This window comes from Danio rerio, chromosome 6, assembly GCF_052040795.2.
Source record: "Danio rerio strain M-AB ecotype USA chromosome 6, GRCz13ab, whole genome shotgun sequence".
Lineage (NCBI taxonomy): Eukaryota > Metazoa > Chordata > Actinopteri > Cypriniformes > Danionidae > Danio > Danio rerio.
In genome coordinates this window covers 57,212,149-57,232,744 of record NC_141026.1, presented here as the reverse complement: position 1 = coordinate 57,232,744, position 20,596 = coordinate 57,212,149, and the positions used below count along the sequence as shown (strand labels likewise).

Sequence of the window (20,596 nt, the reverse complement as noted above, 5' to 3'; positions counted from 1 at the left end):
TATCATTATTACTGGCCACATTAATGGTATTCATCTGGTATTAGCAAATATATATGGACCAAATTGGGACAATGAAGTTTTTTTCAAGAATCTTTTATTTTCCCTTCCTGATTTAAACACTAGCCAACTTATTTTAGGAGGAGATCTTAACTGCTGCCTGAATCCTATGCTAGATTGTTCTTCATCAAAACCCAGAGCTATTTCAAAATCAGCAAAAACTATTGAATCGTTTATGGAACAATATGCAGTTTCTGATGCCTGGCGTTTTCTAAACCCTAACGCAAAACAGTTTTCTTTTTTTTCACCTGTCCACCAAAGCTTTTCTCGGATTGATTATTTTCTCCTTGATAATAAATTAATTCCATGTATCAAGAATTGCTCCTATAGTCCTATTGTGATATCTGATCATGCTGTGCTTACTTTTTCCGGTGGCGCTGCACTGCTGGCGACACGGGCACTTGTTGCTGCTGACGTTTTTTGTGAAATTACTTTTGAACTTGCTGGTATACTTAATTATTTAAACTTTGTGGCGGTACACTGGTACTTTAGTAGTTTCGGGTGCAATATCAGTATGACGACTTTCGTAGAACTCTTTATTGGCCTGCTAATAATCGGGCACCTGTTTTCTGCCGGCTACACGCACATAACAACGAATAGCGACCTGATCATGGTATACACAAGAGAGGACTTGCTTCAGCTTCGGTCAGCCGACTTTGGTGCACCACCTAACCTTCCCGACTGTTTGAGAAACAGGGTGACGGCGAGTACATGTCGTCGGAAAAGAGGTCACAGAGGCGGCGTCCGGCGGCGTTTTCGCCGACGTGGAAACAGACCCCCGTTACCTGCAATTATTCTAAGTAACGTCAGATCATTGCAACAGAAGATGGATGAACTGCGCATCAAAGCTAGAGCCTGTTTTGAGTATCGAGAGGCGGGTCTCCTGGCACTGACTGAAACATGGCTTCGTCCGGAGATTCCGAGTTCACTGGTAGAGGTACAAGGCTTTTACTGCGGTCAAGCCAGCCGCGGTTCGGAAAAACACAGTCAAGCCAGCCGCGCTTTATATTTCGGTGCGCGCGTATTATTATCATTACGGTAATGTCAGCAGCCACACAGAGAGCGCTCCACAGAGCACCCATTTCGCCCAGAACAGAGATGACAACGAAATTTAAGTTTATCCCCCTTTCCTCCAACGTATGCTTTATTAAACAATTTATTAGCTTTTTTGACTGTTCTTATTTTAAGAAATTGGTTTCTGGGCTTACCTTTAATTTCCTCAAGTTTATCTTTTTGCTTCAAATGATTTTATAGCAGATCAAACGGACAGAATAAATATACGATTTCTAAATACACAGAATGCGTTTCTACTTCTCCTAGCCAACTACAGTACATTGCAAATAAGGTTGAATGCAATTTTATACAACGTGCCTAACCTCAGAAAGTGAAAATAATCATGAAGTAGTCCAACATAGCATTGTTAAGTTACAAATATATGTTGGTTTTATTTAAAGGGGATTTAAAAATGTATGCTTCTTTCAGTATATGGGATATGGGGCATTATTACACTTTAGATGACTGTAAAGACCTTATTATTTGTTATAAGTAGAATAGAACAACAATAAGATCGATGCAGGAAGTCAAATACTAAGCATACATCATATGAAGCCTGTTTTACTGCAGCATTTTGGAGAAATGTACCATTAACACACTTTAAAGTGCTATAAAGAAATAAGTAGAAAAAAAACAAAGTTTGGTTCTGATACAGGATGTACATGCATACCTCATGTAAAAGACCTCATTTAAGTTAACAGAAGAAAACTATGGACAGGACATCCAATATTATATGCATACCTCATAATAACTTACTGCAGCATTTTGGAGAAATGGGCTATTAATGAGCTATAAAGTCTTTAAAGTGTTATAAATACATTGTTTGGAATAAGTTAAATAAAAGAGTGATCAGGTCTGATACTAGATGTCCCATGCTATATGCATATATACAACATATGAATCCTTTTTACTGCAGCAATTTGGAAAAAAAATGCTCTTTTAAAAGATGTAGAAAAAAAAAAACAATAGTCAGATCTTATACAGGACATCCCATACTAAACCTCATATAAAGACTTGTTACTGCAGCGTTTTGGAGAAATTGGGCATTAACATTACTCAAAGTGTTATGAAGACCCAATTTTCAATAAATAGACAAAAAACAATGATCAGTTCCTGTACAGAACATCACATACAATATGCATACTACATATAAACACTTCTTACTCCAGCAATCTGGAGAAGTGGGACATTAACATAATCTAAAGTGTTATAAAGACCCCATTTCGATTAAGTAGAAAGAAACAATGGTCAGTTCTTATTCAGGACATCCCATACTATATGTGTACTTCACATGAAATCTTTTTTACTGCAGCGTTTTGGAGAAACTGGGTATTAACCTATTATAAAGTGATATAAAAACCCCATTTCTAATAAGTAGAAAAAAACAATGGACAGTTCTTATACAGGACAAACCATACTATATATGTACTTCACATGAAGCGTTTTTACTGCAGCATTTTAAAGAAACGGGGTATTAACATAATATAAAATACTATAAAGACCACATTTTAAATAGGTAGAAAAAATCTATGGTCAGTTCTTATTCAGGACATCCCATACTATATGTGTACTACACATAAAACCTTTTTACTGCAGTGTTTTGGAGAAATTGTATATAATATATTTCAAAGTGTTCTAAAGACCCCATTTCAAATAAGTAGAAAAAAAAACAATGGTCAGTTCCTATACAGGACATCCATACTATATCTGTACTTCACATAAAACTTTTTTTACTGCAGCATTTTGGAGAAATAGGGTATTAAAATAATATAAAGTGCTACAAAGACCTCATTTCAAATAAGTAGAAAAAAACAATGGTCAGTTCTAGCACAGGACATCCCATACTATGTGTGTACATTACATGAAACCTTCTTACTGCACTGTTTTGGAGAAATGAGGTATTAACACAACAAAGTGATATAAAAACCCCACTTCAAATAAGTAGAAAAAAACAATGGTCGGTTCTTATACAGGACATCTCATACTATATATGTACTTCACATGAAACCTTTTTACTGCAGCATTTTAGAGAAACGGGGTGTTAACATATAAAAAAGTACTATAAAGTCCCCATTTCAAATAAGTAGAGAAAAACAATGGTCAGATCTTATACACGACACCCTTATCTCTGTGTTTACTTCACATGAAAGCTTTTTACTGCAGCATTTTAAAGACACGGGGAAATTAACATAGTATAAAGTAATATAAGGACCCCGTTTTAAATAAGTAGAAATAAACAATGGTCAGTTCTTATACAGGACATCCCGTACTATATGTGTACTTCACATTAAACCTTCTTACTGCACTGTTTTAGAGAAATTGTATATTAATATGATTTAAAGTGTTACAAAGACCCCATTTTTAATAAGTAGAAAAAGACAAGGGTCAGTTCTTACATAGGACATCCCATACTATGTAATTGACATGAAACTTTCTTACTGCACTGTTTTGGAGAAATGGGGTATTAACATAATATAAAGTACTATAAAGACCCCATTTCCAATAAGTAGAAAGAAACAATGGTCAGTTCTTATTCAGGACATCCCATACTATATATGTACTTCACATAAAAACTTTTTACTGTACTGTTTTGGAGAAACGGGGTAATAACCTGATATAAAGTGCTATAAAGACCGCATTTCAAATAAGTAGAAAAAAAACAATAGTCAGTTCTTATACAGGACATACTATACTATATGTGTACTTCACATGAAACCTTTTTACTGCAGCATTTTCGAGAAAGGGGGTATTAACATAATATAAAGTGCTATAAAGACCCCATTTCAAATAAGTAGAAAAAGACAATGGTCAGTTCTTATACAGGACATCCCATACTATATCTGTACTTCACATGAAACCTATATACTGCAGCGTTTTGGAGAAAGGGGGTATTAACATAATATAAAGTGCTATAAAGACCGCATTTCAAATAAGTAGAAAAAAAAACAATGGTCAGTTCTAATACAGGACATACCATACTATATGTGTACTTCACATGAAACCTTTTTACTGCAGCATTTTGGAGAAAGGGGGTATTAACATAATTTAAAATACTATAAAGACCCCATTTCAAATAAGTAGAAAAAGACAATGGTCAGTTCTTATACATGACATACCATACTATATATGTACTTCACATGAAACCTTTTTACTGCAGCATTTTGGAGAAAGGGGGTATTAACATATTTTATAGTGCTATAAAGAGCCCATTTCCAATAAGTAGAAAAAACAATGGTCAGTTCTTAAACAGGACGTCCCATACTATGTGCACTTCACATGAAACCTTTTTACTGCAGCGTTTTGGAGAAACAGGGTAATAATATATTATAAAGTGCTATGAGGAGCCCATTTCTAATAAGTAGAAAAAAACAATGGTCAGTTCTTATACAGGACATCCCATACTATATGTGCACTTCACATGATACATTTTTACTGCAGCATTTTTGGGAAACAGGGTATTAACATATGATAAAGTGCTATAAAGAGCCCATTTCCAATAAGTAGAAAAAAACAATGGTCAGTTCTTACATAGGACATCCCATGCTATGTACTTGACATGAAACTTTCTTACTGCACTGTTTTGGACAAATGGGGTATTAACATAATAAAAAGTACTATAAAGACCCCATTTCCAATAAGTAGAAAAAAACAATGGTCAGTTCTTATTCAGGACATCCCATACTTTATGTGTACTTCACATAAAAACTTTTTACTGCACTGTTTTGGAGAATTGGGGTAATAACCTAATATAAAGTGCTATAAAGACCGCATTTCAAATAAGTAGAAAAAAACAATGGTCAGTTCTTATACAGGACATACCATACTATATCTGTACTTCACATGAAACCTATTTACTGCAGCGTTTTGGAAAAAGGGGGTATTAACACAATATAAAGTGCTATAAAGACCGCATTTCAAATAAGTAGAAAAAGACAATGGTCAGTTCTTATACAGGACATCCCACACTATATCTGTACTTCACATGAAACCTATTTACTGCAGCATTTTGGAGAAACGGGGTATTAAGCCAATATAAAGTGCTATAAAGACCCTATTTCAAATAAGTAGAAAAAAACAATGGTCAGTTCTTATACAGGACATGCCATACTATATGTGTACTTTACATGAAACCTTTTTACTGCAGCATTTTGGAGAAGGGGTATTAACATAATATAAAGTGCTATAAAGACCCCATTTCAAATAAGTAGAAAAAAAACAATGGTCAGTTCTTATACAGGACATCCCATACTATATGTGCACTTCACATGATACATTTGTACTGCAGCAGTTTTGGGAAACAGGGTATTAACATATGATAAAGTGCTATAAAGAGCCCATTTCCAATAAGTAGAAAAAAACAATGGTCAGTCCTTACATAGGACATCCCATGCTATGTACTTGACATGAAACTTTCTTACTGCACTGTTTTGGACAAATGGGGTATTAACATAATATAAAGTACTGTAAAGACCCCATTTCCAATAAGTAGAAAAAAACAATGGTCAGTTCTTATTCAGGACATCCCATACTTTATGTGTACTTCACATAAAAACTTTTTACTGCACTGTTTTGGAGAATTGGGGTAATAACCTAATATAAAGTGCTATAAAGACCGCATTTCAAATAAGTAGAAAAAAACAATAGTCAGTTCTTATACAGGACATCCCATACTATATCTGTACTTCACATGAAACCTATTTACTGCAGCGTTTTGGAGAAAGGGGGTATTAACACAATATAAAGTGCTATAAAGACCGCATTTCAAATAAGTAGAAAAAGACAATGGTCAGTTCTTATACAGGACATCCCATACTATATCTGTACTTCACATGAAACCTATTTACTGCAACATTTTGGAGAAACGGGGTATTAAGCCAATATAAAGTGCTATAAAGACCCTATTTCAAATAAGTAGAAAAAAACAATGGTCAGTTCTTATACAGGACATGCCATACTATATGTGTACTTCACATGAAACCTTTTTACTGCAGCATTTTGGAGAAGGGGTATTAACATAATATAAAGTGCTATAAAGACCCCATTTCAAATAAGTAGAAAAAAAACAATGGTCAGTTCTTATACAGGACATCCCATACTATATGTGCACTTCACATGATACATTTGTACTGCAGCAGTTTTGGGAAACAGGGTATTAACATATGATAAAGTGCTATAAAGAGCCCATTTCCAATAAGTAGAAAAAAACAATGGTCAGTTCTTATACAGGACATCCCATACTATATAGTTACTTCACATGAAAACTTTTTACTGCAGCATTTTAAAGAAACGGGGGATTTAACATAATATAAAGTACTATAAAAACCCCATTTTAAATAAGTAGAAAAAAACAATGATCTGTTCTTATACAAGACATTTCATACTATATGTGTACTTCACATGAAACCTTTTTACTGCAGCATTTTGGAGAAAGGGGGTATTAACATAATATAAAGTGCTATAAAGACCGCATTTCAAATAAGTAGAAAAAGACAATGGTCAGTTCTTATACAGGACATCCCATACTATATCTGTACTTCACATGAAACCTATTTACTGCAGTGTTTTGGAGAAAGGGGGTATTAACATAATATAAAGTGCTATAAAGACCGCATTTCAAATAAGTAGAAAAAAACAATGGTCAGTTCTTATACAGGACATCCCATACTATATGTGCACTTTACATGAAACATTTTTACTGCAGCGTTTTTGGGAAACAGGGTATTAACATATTATAAAATGCTATAAAGAGCCCATTTCTGAAAAGTAGAAAAAAAAACAATGGTCAGTTCTTATACAGGACATCCCATACTATATATGAATTTCACATTAAATCTTTTTTACTGCACCATTTTGTAGTATTAGGTTACTAATGTAATTCAAAATGTTATAAAGACCCCATATCAAATAAGTAGAAAAAAACAATGGTCAGTTCTTATACAGGACGTCCCATACTATATCTGTACTTCACATGAAACCTTTTTACTGCAGCATTTTGGAGAAAGGAGGTATTAACATAATATAAAGTGCTATAAAGACCCCATTTCAAATAAGTAGAAAAAGACAATGGTCAGTTCTTATACATGACATCCCATACTACATATGTACTTTACATGAAACCTTTTTACTGCAGCATTTTTAAGAAACGGGGTATTAAGCTAATATCAAGTGCTATAAAGACCCCTTTTCAAATAAGTAGAAAAAAACAATGGTCAGTTCTTATACAGGACATCCCATACTATATGTGGTCTTCACATGAAACCTTTTTACTGCAGCATTTTAAAGAAACTGGGTATTAAAGGGGTGGTCCAGAATGTAATTTTAAGGCTTGGTTGTGTTTATAAGATGCAAAGCAATGTGTGCTTATGTTTCACTTGACGGAAATCGCGTAATTTTTTCATATATCTCACTTTGATTATACACAGCTACTCAGCTAACATGAAAACGACTGTCATATTTCCTAGTTCCTCTAAAAGGCCCGCCCTTAAGTGACTCTGATTGGTCATCGACATAATGTGCTGCTATTGGCGGATCGGCTCCACGTCACGCCCGTAAAAGCACACGCTTTTCTGCTGTGTAAACATGCAGTCAACCTCGCGCCCGCTCTCTAAAATAACATCTGACAAGTGTCTGTAACTAACGAGTGAAAAAGGGGTGCGGCTCCTTTAACAGCGTCTGTGTGTGCGTCTATGTGTGTGTTTGTGTGGTGTGAACTTTCTGTAACAAGCGCAAGAGCGCGGGACTTTCTTTTTCTCTGATGCTCGGATTAAGTTATTTTCTGTAATATATCGTGACAGAAGAATAAAGCACAAGATGTGAGATGCTACCTGTTGAGCCTTGATTTATTATTCTGCTGCGACCACTAGTCAGGTAAGCTAATCTGTGTTTTTTTAACTCTATGCGTCATGACGTCTTTCACGAGTATCTGGAATATGCAGGTGTAAGTAATATAAATCATCCACATATCTTTTGCGACTTCATTATCTGAGATGTGAAACACATGAAAAAGCCAAGACAATCAGTGCAGTCGCGCACACACATAAGAGATCGTGCTGGTGGAGTGAGTGTGTGTTTACAGGAGTTTGGCTGATAAATGTGAGTTTGTAGCTAAATCGTTTGCCCGCAAAGCAGCATTTCGCATTGTTTACATCATTGCTACAGCATACAGTTAACGCTAGACACTGTACATGTCATGATCAATTTTAAAAAATAAAAACACTTACTTGTAGATCACAACTTCTGCTTTGAGGAGATTTTAGCCGAATCCAGCACTGAACTTGGAGAGATTCAGGAGCTGTTTTGTCAAATCATGCTTGCTGAGTATTTTATAATTCTCTGGAAGTTAATTAATATTGAACTAAAGGCACTTCTGTCTTTGTGTCGTGTCCTTTGGAAGCCCAAATACAGAAACAGATGAAGCTCTGTGGAAACAGCCGTGTTTAGATGCATTTTTAGCTTCATCTCTGCTATAACGTTACAGCACCTCTGGCCACGGACCTTACCTGCATGCGCAGTGTGGGATGCGCAGTAAACGAACTTGTGATGTCACAGGGGGCGGAAGTATTTTTTTGTAGTCCCCAAAATTCGTTCATTGTAGGCTTTGCTAAGCTAACTCTGTAAAAACCAAGGTCTCCCTTAGCATTGAACTTAGAACTTTTTACATTCAGAGATGCTGTTTATTTTCACACAGCTACATTACACATCAACTAAAGTTTAAAATATGAGATCGTAGTGGACCACCCCTTTAACATATTTTATAGTGCTATAAAGAGCCCATTTCCAATAAGTAGAAAAAAACAATGGTCAGTTCTTAAACAGGACGTCCCATACTATGTGCACTTCACATGAAACCTTTTTACTGCAGCGTTTTGGAGAAACAGGATAATAATATATTATAAAGTGCTGTGAGGAGCCCATTTCTAATAAGTAGAAAAAAACAATGGTCTGTTCTTATACAGGACATCCTATACTATATGTGCACTTCACATGAAATCTTTTTTACCGCAGCGTTTTGGAGAAACTGGGTATTAACCTATTATAAAGTGACATAAAAACCCCATTTCTAATAAGTAGAAAAAAACAATGGTCAGTTCTTATACAGGACATCCCATACTATATGTGCACTTCACATGATAAATTTTTTACTGCAGCATTTTTCGGAAACAGGGTATTAACATATGATAAAGTGCTATAAAGAGCCCATTTCCAATAAGTAGAAAAAAACAATGGTCAGTTCTTACATAGGACATCCCATGCTATGTACTTGACATGAAACTTTCTTACTGCACTGTTTTGGACAAATGGGGTATTAACATAATATAAAGTACTATAAAGACCCCATTTCCAATAAGTAGAAAAAAACAATGGTCAGTTCTTATTCAGGACATACCATACTATATGTGGTCTTCACATGAAACCTTTTTACTGCAGCATTTTAAAGAAACAGGGTAATAATATATTATAAAGTGCTATGAGGAGCCCATTTCTAATAAGTAGAAAAAAACAATGGTCAGTTCTTATACAGGACGTCCCATACTTTATCTGTACTTCACATGAAACCTTTTTACTGCAGCATTTTGGAGAAAGGGGGTATTAACATAATATAAAGTGCTATAAAGACCCCATTTCAAATAAGCAGAAAAAGACAATGGTCAGTTCTTATACATGACATCCCATACTACATATGTACTTCACATGAAACCTTTTTACTGCAGCATTTTGAAGAAACGGGGTATTAAGCTAATATCAAGTGCTATAAAGACCCCTTTTCAAATAAGTAGAAAAAAACAATGGTCAGTTCTTATACAGGACGTCCCATACTATATATGTACTTCACATGAAACCTTTTTACTGCAGCATTTTAAAGAAACTGGGTATTAACATATTTTATAGTGCTATAAAGAGCCCATTTCCAATAAGTAGAAAAAACAATGGTCAGTTCTTAAACAGGACGTCCCATACTATGTGCACTTCACATGAAACCTTTTTACTGCAGCGTTTTGGAGAAACAGGGTAATAATATATTATAAAGTGCTATGAGGAGCCCATTTCTAATAAGTAGAAAAAAAACAATGGTCAGTTCTTATACAGGACATCCTATACTATATGTGCACTTCACATGAAATCTTTTTTACTTCAGCGTTTTGGAGAAACTGGGTATTAACCTATTATAAAGTGAAATAAAAACCCCATTTCTAATAAGTAGAAAAAAACAATGGTCAGTTCTTATACAGGACATCCCATACTATATGTACACTTCACATGAAATCTTTTTTACTGCAGCGTTTTGGAGAAACGGGATATTAACATATTATAAAGTGCTATAAAGAGCCCATTTCCAATAAGTAGAAAAAAACAATGGTCAGTTCTTAAACAGGACATCCCATATTATATGTGCACTTCACATGAAACCTTTTTACTGCAGCGTTTTGGAGAAACAGGGTATTAACATAGTGTAAAGTGCTATAAAGAGCCCATTTCCAATACGTAGAAAAAAACAATGGTCAGTTCTTAAACAGGACATCCCATATTATATGTGCACTTCACATGAAACCTTTTTACTGCAGCGTTTTGGAGAAACAGGGTATTAACATAGTGTAAAGTGCTATAAAGAGTCCAATTCTAATAAGTAGAAAAAAACAATGGCCAGTTCTTATACAGTACATGCCATACTATAAATTTACTTCACATGAAACCTTTTTACTGCAGCATCTTAAAGAAATGGGGTATTAGCATAATATAATATAACTTAATATAACAATTTAGTCTCCACTTTCCTTACTAATATGCAACTCCCTCTCTGACTCCTCCACTAACTATAAAAAAAATACTAATGTTTTGCTTCTCACACTCTTTACACACCTGAAACTTGCCTACAGCACTTATTCATTGTTGCTCTAATAGTTGTGTAAATTGCTTCCTTGTCCTCATTTGTAAGTCGCTTTGGATAAAAGCGTCCGCTAAATGACTAAATGTAAACGTATAAAGTACTAAAAAGACCGCATTTTAAATAAGTAGAAAAAAACAATGGTCAAATCTTATACAGGACATCCTAATCAATGTGTGTACTTCACATAAAAGCTTTTTACTGCAGCATTTTACAGAAACGTGGTATTAACATAATATAAAGTACTAAAAAGTCTGCATTTTAAAGAAGTAGAAAAAAAAAACAATGGTCAGTTCTTATACAGGACATCCCATACTATATAGTTACTTCACATGAAAACTTTTTACTGCAGCATTTTGGAGAAACGAGGTATTAAGCCAATATAAAGTGCTATAAAGACCCTATTTCAAATAAGTAGAAAAAAACAATTGTCAGTTGTTATACAGGACATCCCATACTATATGTGTACTTCACATGAAAACTTCTTACTGCACTGTTTTGGAGAAGCGGGGTATTAACATAATAATATAAAGTGATATAAAAACCCCATTTCAAATAAGTAGAAAAAACAATGGTCAGTTCTTATACAGGACATCCCATACTATATATCTTCTTCACATAAAACCTTTTTACTGCAGCATTTTAAAGAAATTGGGTATTAACATAATATAAACACAGCATTTTAAATAAGTAGAAAAAAACATTGGTCAGTTCTTGTACAGGACATTTCATAGTACATGTGTACTTCACATGAACCTTTTTACTGCAGCATTTTAAAGAAATGGGGTATTAACATAATATAAAATGATATAAAAACCTCATTAAAAATAAGTAGAAAAAACAATGGTCAGTTTTTTACAGGACATCCCATACTATTTATGTACTTCACATGAATCCTTTTTACTGCAGCAATTTAAAGAAACTGGCTATTAACATAATATAAAGTACTATAAACACCCCATTTCAAATAAGTAGAAAAAAAACAATGGCCAGTTCTTATATAGGACATCCTAATCTATGTGTGTACTTCACATGAAAACTTTTTACTGCAGCATTTTAAAGAAACGGGGGTATTAACCTATTATAAAGTGCTATAAAAACCTCTATTCAAATAAGTAGAAAAAACAATGGTCAATTCTTATACAGGACATCCTATACTATATGTGTACTTCACACTAAATCTTCTAACTGCACTGCTTTGGGGAAATGGGGTATAGATCTAATATAAAGTGCTATAAAGACCGCATTTCAAGTAGAAAAAAACAATTGTCAGTTCTCATACAGGACATCCCATACTATGTGTGTACTTCACATACAATCTTTTTACTGCAGCATTTTAAAGAAACGGGGTATTAACATAATATAAAGTACTATAAAGACCGCATTTTAAATAAGTAGAAAAAAATAATGGTTGATTCTTATATAGGACATCCAATACTATATATGTAACTATATACAGTATGTACTTCACATAAAACCTTTTTACTGCAGCATTTTCGAGAAATGGGGTATTAACCCATTATAAAGTGCTATAAAGACCACAGTTTAAATAAGTAGAAGACAACAATAGTCAGTTCTTATACAGGATATTCCATACTATATGTGTACTTCACATAAAGCCTTTTTACTTCAGTGTTTTGGAGAAACAGGGTATTAACATATTACAAAGTGCTATAAAGACCCCATTTGAAATAAGTAGAAAAAACAATGGTCAGTTCATATATAGGACATCCCATGTTATGTGTGTACTTCACATGAAACCTTTTTATTGCAGCATTTTGAAGAAATGGGGTATTAACCTATTATAAAGTGCTACAAAGACCGCATGTCAAATAAGTAGAAAAAAACATTGGTCAGTTCTTATATAGGACATCCCATACTATATGCGTACTTCACATGGATCATTCTTACTGCAGCATTTTCGAGAAATGGGATATTAACATATTACAAAGTGCTATAAACACCCCATTTCTAATAAGTTGAAGAAAACAATTGCCAGTTTTTATACAGGGCATCCTATACTATACACATACTTCATGTGAAGACTTCTCACCAAATAATTTTGGAGAAATTGGGAAATAACAAAATTCAAGTGTTTTAAAGACCCCATTTTTTAGAAGTAGAATACAAAAATAGTCAGTTTTTGTAGAGGACATCTCATAAAATTTGCATACATCATATAAAGCCTTCTTACTACTACTTTTTAGAGAAATGGGGCACTAACATAATATGAAGTACTATAAAGACCTCATTACTAATAAGTAGAAAAAACAATAGTCAGTTGTCATACAGGATGTCCTATACTTTATGCATACTTCATGTGAAAACTTATTACTGCACCATTTTCGAGAAATTGGGTATTAAACTTATAAATTGCTTTAAAGACCCCCTTTCTAAAAAGTAGGAAAAAAATAACAATGCTCAGCTCTTCCTATTGCTGAATACTCGTAGAGGACATCCCATACTGTATGCATACCTAATATGAAACCTTCTTACTGCCACTTTTTAGAGAGAATTGGGGCATTAACATAATATAGAGTGCTTTATGTTTTTGTACAGGACGCCCCTCACTGTATGCATAATTTACATGAAACCATCCTACTGCGGCATTTTGGTGAAATAGGTATCAACTTAAAGTACTAAAAAGACCTAATTTCTAATAAGTAGAAAAAATCAACGGTCAGTTCTTGTACAGGACATCCCAAACTACATGTATTTATCAGATGAAGACTTGTTACTGCAGTGTTTTGGAGAATTTGGGCATAAACATTATATAAAGTGCTTTAAATACCCAATGTCTAATAAGTAGAAGAAAACAATGGGCAGTTCACATTCATGACATTCCATAATATATGCATACTTTACATGAAACCTTGTCACTGCAGCATTTTGGAGAAATGGAGGAATAATAACATTCAAAGTGTCATAAAGACCCAATGTCTAATAGGTAGAAGAAAACAATGGTCTGTTCTTAAAAAGGACATCCCATACTAAAGGCGTACCTCATATGAAGACTTCTTACGGCAGCGTTTTAGAGAAAAGGGACATAATTACCTTTTAGATGGCTATCAAGACCCCATTTCTAATAAGTAAAAAAAAAACAAAACGGTCAGTTCTTCAATGGACAATTCAGTGGTCAGTTAGGTTGATGGCATCATCCCAACTGTCTCAAGCTATTATTGTACCATTATAACAAAATGATATTATTGGGGATGATGAGTGGTGCTGCTCCAAATGTAGGGTACAAAGACAAAGACAAAACAAATATGTTTGGTTAATTTCATAGAGATAGTTTACCCAAAAGTGAAAATGAACGCACTATGCACTGGCAATCAAATGGTTACAAACATTTATTAGTTCCTTCTTTTGGTTGAACACAAAAGATATTTAGAATGAACTTGAAAACTGGTAACCATTGACTTCCACTTTAGAAAAAAAAAAACAATTACTATGGAGGTCAATAAATATAGTTCCTCAGCAGGAAGGAAACTGCAATTTTGTGTATCCCTGACACATTTGGAGTTGTGGAAAACTGTGTTGTGCTGTCTGTCCTTGACACATTCGTCCTGTATCAAAACTGACCATTATTTTATTCTACTCATTCGAAATGGACACTTTATAGTCATCTGAAGAGTAGTAACGCCCCATTAATCCAGATCACTGCAGTAACAAGTCTTCCTATGAGGTATGCATATAGTATGTGATGTCCTGTAAAAGAAATGACTGTTCTTTTTTCTACTTATTAGAAATGAGGTGTTTGTAGCAATCTAAAAGGTAACAATGTCCCAATTCTCCAAAACGATGCAGTAACAAGTCTTCGTCTGAGATATGCATATAGCATTGCATGTCCTGTACGACTGATCAATGTTTTCTTCTACTTAGTAGAAATTGGGTCATTATAGAACTTGCTGCAGTAAGAAGTCTTCATATGTACAAGAGCTGATGATTTTATGTACTTATTAGAAATTGGGTGTTTATATCAATCTGAAAAGTAATAATGTCCCAATTCTCCAAAAAACTGAAGTAACAAGTGTTCATGTGAAGTACGCTTATAATATAGGATGTCCTGCATAAGAGCTGACCATTGTTTTCTTCTACTTACAAGAAATTGGGTCTTTGAAACACTTTAAATTATGTTAAACCTCATTTCTCAAAAACCCTGCTGTAATAAGGTTTTTATGTGAAGTACACATTTAGTATGTGAAGTCCTGTACAATAACTAATCATTGTTTTTTTTTTATACTTTTTGGAAATGGGGTCTTTATAACATTTTGAATTATAATAATACCCAATTGTTCAGTAAAAAGGTTCCATGTGAAGTACAGATATAGTATGGGATGTCATGTATAAGAACTGACATTGTTTTTTTCAACTTATTTGAATTGGGGTCTTTATAACACTTTATAATATGTTAATACCTAATTTTTCCAAAACACTGGAGTAAAAAGGTTTCAGGTCAAGTACACACATAGTATGGCATGTCCTGAATAAGAACTGACCACTGTTTTTTTTTTCTAATTATTTGAAATGCAGTCTTTATAGCACTTTATAATATTTTAATACCCAATTTCTCCAAAACTCTGCAGTAAAAAGGTTTCATGTCAAGTGCACATAGTATAGGACGTGCTGTTTAAGAACTGACCATTGTTTTTTTTCTACTTATTGGAAATGGGCTCTTAATAGCACTATAAAATATGTTAATACCCAGTTTCTTTAAAATGCTGCAGTAAAAAGGTTTCATGTGAAGACCACATATAGTATGGGATGTCCTGTATAAGAACTGACCATTGTTTTTTTCTACTTATTTGAAAAGGGGTCTTTATAGCACTTGATATTAGCTTAATACCCCGTTTCTTCAAAATGCTGCAGTAAAAAGGTTTCATGTGAAGTACATATGTAGTATGGGATGTCATGTATAAGAACTGACCATTGTCTTTTTCTGCTTATTTGAAATGGGGTCTTTATAGCACTTTATATTGTTAATACCCCCTTTCTCCAAAATGCTGCAGTAAAAAGGTTTCATGTGAAGTACAGATATAGTATGGGACGTCCTGTATAAGAACTGACCATTGTTTTTTTCTACTTATTTGATATGGGGTCTTTATAACATTTTGAATTATATTAGTAACCTAATACTACAAAATGCTGCAGTAAAAAAGATTTATGGTGAAATTCACATTTAGTATGGGATGTCCTGTATAAGAACTGACCATTGTTTTTTTTTTACTTATTGGAAATGGGCTCTTAATAGCACTATAAAATATGTTAATACCCAGTTTCTTTAAAATGCTGCAGTAAAAAGGTTTCATGTGAAGACCACATATAGTATGGGATGTCCTGTATAAGAACTGACCATTGTTTTTTTCTACTTATTTGAAAAGGGGTCTTTATAGCACTTGATATTAGCTTAATACCCCGTTTCTTCAAAATGCTGCAGTAAAAAGGTTTCATGTGAAGTACATATGTAGTATGGGATGTCATGTATAAGAACTGACCATTGTCTTTTTCTGCTTATTTGAAATGGGGTCTTTATAGCACTTTATATTATGTTAATACCCCCTTTCTCCAAAATGCTGCAGTAAAAAGGTTTCATGTGAAGTACAGATATAGTATGGGACGTCCTGTATAAGAACTGACCATTGTTTTTTTCTACTTATTTGATATGGGGTCTTTATAACATTTTGAATTATATTAGTAACCTAATACTACAAAATGCTGCAGTAAAAAAGATTTAATGTGAAATTCACATTTAGTATGGGATGTCCTGTATAAGAACTGACCATTGTTTTTTTTTTACTTATTGGAAATGGGCTCTTTATAGCACTTTATCATACGTTAATACCCTGTTTCCCAAAAACGCTGCAGTAAAAATGTTTCATGTGAAGTGCACATATAGTATGGGATGTCCTGTATAAGAACTGACCATTGTTTTTTTCTACTTATTTGATATGGGGTCTTTATAACATTTTGAATCATATTAGTAACCTAATACTACAAGATGCTGCAGTAAAAAAGATTTATGTGAAATTCACATTTAGTATGGGATGTCCTGTATAAGAACTGACCATTGTTTTTTTTTTACTTATTGGAAATGGGCTCTTTATAGCACTTTATCATACGTTAATACCCTGTTTCCCAAAAACGCTGCAGTAAAAAGGTTTCATGTGAAGTGCACATATAGTATGGGATGTCCTGTATAAGAACTGACCATTGTTTTTTTCTACTTATTTGAAAGGGGGTATTTATAGTACTTTTTCTATGCAATACCCTGTTTCTCCAAAATGCTGCAGTAAAAATGTTTCATGTGAAGTACACATATAGTCTGGGATGTCCTGTATAACAACTGACAATTGTTTTTTCTACTTATTTGAAACGGGGTTTTTATATCACTTTATATTATGATGTTAATACCCCGCTTCTCCAAAACAGTGCAGTAAGAAGTTTTCATGTGAAGTACACATATAGTATGGGATGTCCTGTATAACAACTGATAATTGTTTTTTCTACTTATTTGAAATGGGGTTTTTATATCACTTTATATTATGATGTTAATACCCCGCTTCTCCAAAATGCTGCAGTAAGAAGTTTTCATGTGAAATACACATATAGTATGGGATGTCCTGTATAACAACTGACAATTGTTTTTTTCCTTCTTATTTAAAATGCGGTCTTCATAGTACTTTATATTATGTTAATATCCCGTTTCTTTAAAATGCTGCAGTAAAAAGGTTTCACGTGAAGTACACACATAGATTAGCATGTCCTGTATAAGATCTGACCCTTGTTTTTTTCTACTTATTTGAAATGGGGTTTTTATACAACTTTGTTATATTAATACCTAATTTCTCCAAAACAGTTCAGTAAGAATGTTTCATGTGATGTTCACACATAATATGGAATGTCTTGTACAAAAACTGACCATTGTTTTTTTTCTACTTATTTGAAATGGGGTCTTTATAGCACTTTATATTATGTTAATACCCCATTTCTCTAAAATGCTGCAGTAAATAGGTTTCATGTAAAGTACAGATATAGTATGGGATGTCGTGTATAATAACTGACCATTGTTTTTTTCTACCTATTTAAATTGGGGTCTTTATAACACTTTGAAATATAATATTATACAATTTCTCCGAAACACTGCAGTAATAAGGTTTCATGTGAAGTCCACACATAGTATGGGATGTCCTGTGTAAGAACTGACCATTGTTTTTTTCTACTTATTTAAAATGCGTTCTTTATAGTATCTTATATTATGTTAATACCCCGTCTCTTTAAAATGCTGCAGTAAAAAGGTTTCATGTGAAGTATATATATAGTATGGGATGTCCTGTATAAGAACTGACCATTGTTTTTTTCTACTTATTTAAAATGCGGACTTTATAGTATTTTATATTATGTTAATACCCCTTCTCTTTAAAATGCTGCAGTAAAAAGGTTTCATGTGAAGTACATATATAGTATGGGATGTCCTGTATAAGAACTGACCATTGTTTTTTTCTACTTATTTAAAATGCGGTCTTTATAGTATTTTATATTATGTTAATACCCCTTCTCTTTAAAATGCTGCAGTAAAAAGGTTTCATGTGAAGTACATATATAGTATGGGATGCCCTGTATAAGATCTGACCATTGTTTTTTTCTACTTATTTGAAATGGGGACTTTATAGCACTTTTTTTATGTTAATACCCCATTTCTCTAAAATGCTGCAGTAAATAGGTTTCATGTGAAGTAGAGATATAGTATGGGATGTCGTGTATAATAATTGACCATTGTTTTTTTCTACTTATTTAAATTGGGGTCTTTATAACACTTTGAAATATAATATTATACAATTTCTCCAAAACACTGCAGTAATAAGGTTTCATGTGAAGTCCACACATAGTATGGGATGTCCTGTGTAAGAACTGACCATTATTTTTTTCTACTTATTTAAAATGCGGTCTTTATAGTATCTTATATGTTGTTATTACCCCGTCTCTTTAAAATGCTGCAGTAAAAAGGTTTCATGTGAAGTACATATATAGTATGGGATGTCCTGTAAAAGAACTGACCATTGTTTTTTTCTACTTATTTAAAATGCGGTCTTTATAGTATTTTATATTATGTTAATACCCCTTCTCTTTAAAATGCTGCAGTAAAAAGGTTTCATGTGAAGTACATATATAGTATGGGATGTCCTGTATAAGATCTGACCATTGTTTTTTTCTACTTATTTGAAATGGGGACTTTATAGCACTTTATTTTATGTTAATACCCCATTTCTCTAAAATGCTGCAGTAAATAGGTTTCATGTGAAGTAGAGATATAGTATGGGATGTCGTGTATAATAACTGACCATTGTTTTTTTCTACTTATTTAAATTGGGGTCTTTATAACACTTTGAAATATAATATTATACAATTTCTCCAAAACACTGCAGTAATAAGGTTTTATGTGAAGTCCACACATAGTATGGGATGTCCTGTGTAAGAACTGACCATTATTTTTTTCTACTTATTTAAAATGCGGTCTTTATAGTATCTTATATGTTGTTATTACCCCGTCTCTTTAAAATGCTGCAGTAAAAAGGTTTCATGTGAAGTACATATATAGTATGGGATGTCCTGTATAAGAACTGACCATTGTTTTTTTCTACTTATTTGAAATGGGGTCTTTATAGCACTTTATTTTATGTTAATACCCCATTTTTCTAAAATGCTGCAGTAAATAGGTTTCATGTAAAGTAGAGATATAGTATGGGATGTCGTGTATAATAACTGACCATTGTTTTTTTCTACTTATTTAAATTGGGGTCTTTATAACACTTTGAAATATAATATTATACAATTTCTCCAAAACACTGCAGTAATAAGGTTTCATGTGAAGTCCACACATAGTATGGGATATCCTGTGTAAGAACTGACCATTGTTTTTTTCTACTTATTTAAAATGCGGTCTTTATAGTATTTTATATCATGTTAATACCCCGTCTCTTTAAAATGCTGCACTAAAAAGGTTTCATGTGAAGTACATATATAGTATGGGATGTCCTGTATAAGAACTGACCATTGTTTTTTTCTACTTATTTAAATTGGGGTCTTTATAACACTTTGAAATATAATAATATACAATTTCTCCAAAACACTGCAGTAATAAGGTTTCATGTGAAGTTCACACATAGTATGGTATGTCCTGTATAAGAACTGACCATTGTTTTTTTCTACTTATTAAAAATGGGGTCTTTATATTATTTTATATTATGTTAATACCCCGTCTCTTTAAAATGCTGCAGTAAAAAGGTTTCATGTGAAGTACATATATAGTATGAGATGTCCTGTATAAGAACTGACTATTGTTTTTTTCTACTTATTAGAAATAAGGTCTTTATAGCACTTTATATTATGTTAATACGCCATGTCTGAAAAATGCTGCAGTAAAAAGGTTTCATGTGAAGTACAGATATAGTATGGGATGTCCTATATAAGAACTGACCATTGTTTTTTTCTACTTATTTAAATTGGGGTCTTTATAGTATTTTATATCATGTTAATACCCTGTCTCTTTAAAATGATGCAGTAAAAAGGTTTCATGTGAAGTACATATATAGTATGGGATGTCCT

General features: G+C 33.2%; 4 protein-coding genes across 10 annotated transcripts in view; 1 reads left to right on the top strand and 3 right to left on the bottom strand.

Moving 5' to 3' along the window:
• LOC148679702 (uncharacterized) overlaps positions 1-8,311 on the bottom strand; it is a 378,972-nt gene extending 370,661 nt beyond the window's left edge. The window contains exon 1 of the mRNA XM_088651037.1: positions 7,363-8,311. The gene's annotated coding sequence lies outside the window, so the exon portion shown is untranslated. The remainder of the gene's footprint in view (positions 1-7,362) is intronic.
• slc12a5a (solute carrier family 12 member 5a) overlaps positions 1-20,596 on the top strand; it is a 2,560,186-nt gene that overhangs the window by 1,369,835 nt on the left and 1,169,755 nt on the right. The gene's annotated exons all lie outside the window — the stretch shown is intronic.
• Positions 1-20,596, bottom strand: part of nav1b (neuron navigator 1b) — a 947,042-nt gene that overhangs the window by 516,087 nt on the left and 410,359 nt on the right. The window lies entirely within an intron of this gene.
• syt2b (synaptotagmin IIb) overlaps positions 1-20,596 on the bottom strand; it is a 124,877-nt gene that overhangs the window by 5,339 nt on the left and 98,942 nt on the right. The window lies entirely within an intron of this gene.